The sequence below is a fragment of the Phalaenopsis equestris genome, unplaced genomic scaffold (genome assembly GCF_001263595.1).
Source record: "Phalaenopsis equestris unplaced genomic scaffold, ASM126359v1 Scaffold000221, whole genome shotgun sequence".
Taxonomy (NCBI): domain Eukaryota; kingdom Viridiplantae; phylum Streptophyta; class Magnoliopsida; order Asparagales; family Orchidaceae; genus Phalaenopsis; species Phalaenopsis equestris.
In genome coordinates, this window is record NW_018164663.1 from 44229 (window position 1) to 48183 (window position 3955).

The 3955-nt window shown below is 35.4% G+C and overlaps 1 protein-coding gene across 1 annotated transcript in view; it reads right to left on the reverse strand.

Moving 5' to 3' along the window:
• Positions 1 to 3955, reverse strand: part of LOC110023165 (eukaryotic peptide chain release factor GTP-binding subunit ERF3A) — a 27304-nt gene that overhangs the window by 17236 nt on the left and 6113 nt on the right. The gene's annotated exons all lie outside the window — the stretch shown is intronic.

A 3955-nucleotide genomic window follows, 5' to 3' on the forward strand; every position in this document is an offset into this window, starting at 1 on the left:
CCGCGCCCCCCCCGCCCGGGGGGCCGGGGGGGGGGGCAGCTGTATCGGCTCTACCGACCACCTCCATCACTCAAGCCGATGACCAGAGCAATCGAGGGTTTGGAGTTTGCTGGTGGTCGTCTGGGGTTTCCTTCGCACCCTGTCACGCCGATGACCAGAGCAATCGAGGGTTTGGGCTTTTGATGGTGGGCGTCCGGGGATCCTTCGCACTCTGGCAGCTTAGGATAAATTATTTTAATTAAAAATAAACAAAATATATAGATATATATATATATATTTAAAACTACTTTTAAAACACTTCAAATTTCAAATATGTATATAAAAGTTATATATATAAGTTAGAATTCAGTCCATCAAATTTGTTCAACAAGATTTACATGCAAGGGCATTCAATTCTTATATATTTACATGTATATAATACCTAAAGTTTAAGTTTTGCATTCATGTAATTATGCAAGAAAAAAATATATTTAACTTTTGAAAAGCTAAAATGATGATATTTTTATGTCATGTGAAAGATTTAGGTGTTTAATGGTGTAGTGACATGCATACCACCCAATTCTTATCTATGTATATATCTAATATCTAAACTCAACTTTTTTACTATTACATCACCCAATTTTTATCACCATTTTAACTTTTCAAACGTGAAAAATTTGAAATACACTTGTGCTTGTTTGGCAAATTTTAACAAAAATAATAAACTGTGTAATAAGAACAATAAGACCCAGCTTGACTTCCATCACTTTGGTTCACTCGCTACCTCTAAACTCACTTTAGGTTGCTAACCCTAATTTTATGATTAGATCGAGGTGACGTGTGTTTTGTTGTGCTTGTTTTGATTTGTTCATTAATATGTTTGGTTAGGGCGGATTTTTTGCGGTAGAGTTGATGTTTTGGACGAGTAAAGAGACTTTTCTTTATGTTCTGTGAAATTTCACTTACTTGTTCTTAATTACTCACTTTGTTTTGTATGGTTATAATAAACTCCGGATGCGTTAACTTTATTTTGCATAGTGCGGCAGTAAATTTAGAATGTACTAAATGTGATTAATTACTCACTTTTTTTCTAGAATTAGATTGTATGTCAGTTGGTCAATTATTGACATTTGAATTATCCAAGGGAATATGAATACAAAACAAAGGATGAACATCAACTAAACCAATAACGATAGTCATATGACACAGTTGGTCAACAAGTCTGTCATAGGTCTATGGTTGGTTGTCATTTCTGCTGTCGTTTTACTGATGTAATTGTTGTGTTTTTGCTTGATAGGTTTGTCCAAATTTCAGTCGTTGTTTTTATATGCTTTTTGTCTGGATTACTGGTAGGCTTATTAAGAACTAAATTTTCTATCCCAAAATAAATAATTTCAACATAATTTTTCAAAATCAATAAACTCATAACTAAAGAAAAAAACAAAACAAAACATTACATTCACACTTTAGAACAACATGCATTTAAAACAAAAAAGTTGAAATTAAATAAAAATGAGTAGAAATTTCTTTTCTATTTAGGAATAGTCACAAAAAGAATATTTTAGATATATGCATTCATATTAATTTTATTTCTTATCTTCAAACCCACACTCATTGAATGAAAAAAGTGATTTGTCTTTTAAGGATCACCGTCTTATAGATTGAGGGCATGTTTTAAGCAGATTATCTGTTGTGTTTGCATTTTCAAAACGCTGTCTTTCCGTTTGGTTTCTTCATTTTCGGTGTGTTTCGTGATACATGGGTACGACTTTTTAATAAACGTCGGTCGCGAACTCTCATCTCATGCCTTAGGTGCCTCTTCAGTCCTCTCCTCAGCCCTCATCACATGGCTTTGATCGCTCCCTGATTGTCCCTTTCACGCGCCTCTCTCACACGTCTCTCTCTGACTCGTCTCTCTCGATTGTTTCCTTTCTTCTCCTCTTCCTCTCTGCGATCTGTGGTTGTGGTGCTCAGTAAGTAATATTATTGCCTTTTTTGTGGTGATTTTCAATGAAATAGATTTCCTCTGAGTTGTGGAGAATTTTGAAGGCATGGCTTTTTTCTGTGATTTTTTTGCTTTCTCCTTTTTTTTGTGAGTAATACCATACTCTCTCAACTGTTGCCTTTGGTTGGGTGTTGGATGGTAGACTTGGGTGTTAGACTTGTTTTGATTATTCTCATGAAGAACCTTCATGTATCCTATAAAACAAAAGTGGCATGTAATTATCGATTTCTGCTGAAATTTTGATGGTCTTCTTGTGCCTGGGTTGTGACTTTCTTCAGGGTTATCGTTAGTGCAAAATTATTATAATGGAACTAATTGCTTAAAATTCAAGGTTTTTTTTTATTCATTCGAAAGGTAATACTACTTGGCCAAAAGGTTAATGCTAGCAGTATAGAGCAAATTTTCTTTTTGGTGAAACTCAAATAAATTGTCAGATTCACTGTTGCTAGTGATTGGGTGTTGGTGATGGTGGTTGAATTTGGGTGTGTGTGTGTCTCTCTCTAATGTCGCCTTCAGTTGGGTGTTGGTGATGTAAGTTGACTTGCCATTTTGATGTAGTGATTGCTAAAAAAAGTGTAGAATTAGTAATTAACTAAGGTTGTTGGGGGAAAGTAGAGCAGTTAACTGTTTTATTTGGCACATGAGCTCTTAGTCTTGATGCTAGCCTACCTTCTCCATGGGGGGAATGATTGAATGTGCGATTGTATTTTCTTGTAACTTTTGGAGATATCATTTAGTATGTTTGATGTGTGGCCTTTGACTTTTTTTTGTTGATGGTAATAGTGCAATTTGGATGTGTTGAGAGAGCGAAAATAGTTGAATTGAGATAGCAGATAAATGACATAATTGTTCGATGTTGACTGGAGGTCTCTGTTGACCTCATTTTTGGTTGAGGTCTACTTTTTCTCTTTAGTAGCCTAAGGTCTAGCCATAGGACATTCCTATTGACTATTCTTAGAGAACTAGAAAAAGCACCCTCACCATTAGAAATTCTAAACTCTTCTTTACTCAACTTGAATTTCCACATATTGGTCCTAACCTCTAGCACTTAGTAGGTGTGGTCATTATGGGGGAGCTCAAGGAGAGTTCCTATAGGGCTATTTGACCTTAGGGTTGACCTTGGGTGTTGGGCTAGAGCTAAGGCACTCACTTCACTCACAATCACTCACTACCCTAAACCCAAAATTTCTTGACTTTGATCCCTTTATACTTTTGGGATACTCATGTAGATGGTCTCCTAAACCTACTAGCCCTATGTTGGGGTTTAGCAAAGACCAGTACATAGAGGACCCAAATGGGGTTTCCATTGATCAATGGCTTACTTTTGGTGGTTAGTTCCCCAATCTTATCGAAAATACCCATCATGACTTTTTGCCCATAATCTACCCCAAATTACTCTAGTACCATTGAAACCCTAAATTTGACCAAAATTCTCAAATTTATCCAAAATACCCAAAATTTTTCAAAAATCATTTCAAACCTTTTGCAAACACCCAAATTACCCAAAATCACCAAGAATTGCAAATTACCAAAATACTCCTCCTTAGCCTAAAATTCAAAAAATCCCAAAAAAATCCCAAAATATTAAAACCCCCAAATTTGCCTTTAAGGGCCCAAATTTCCCCAAATTCAACACAAATGTCCATCAATTTGATTTCAATTGGCCCCAATTTGAATCCTAAACTCAAATTAACTCTTGATATGACCAATATAGTCTAAATAAAAGCTTAATTGGCCATAATTTGAGCCCAATTTTGATTTAGGTCAAAACCCCAATGTTGACCATATGACATAATCTCACCAAATTGAACCCATAGCCTAGTCAATTATCCCCAATTAATATTGAAAACTCTTTATAACATTCTTACACATCAAAATTAACCATCAATTAGCCTTGGTGAAGTCTCAATTTCATTTAATTTTGACTTAAGTCCAAAATCCCCAAATTTCAAAAGCCCCAAATTGGCTATA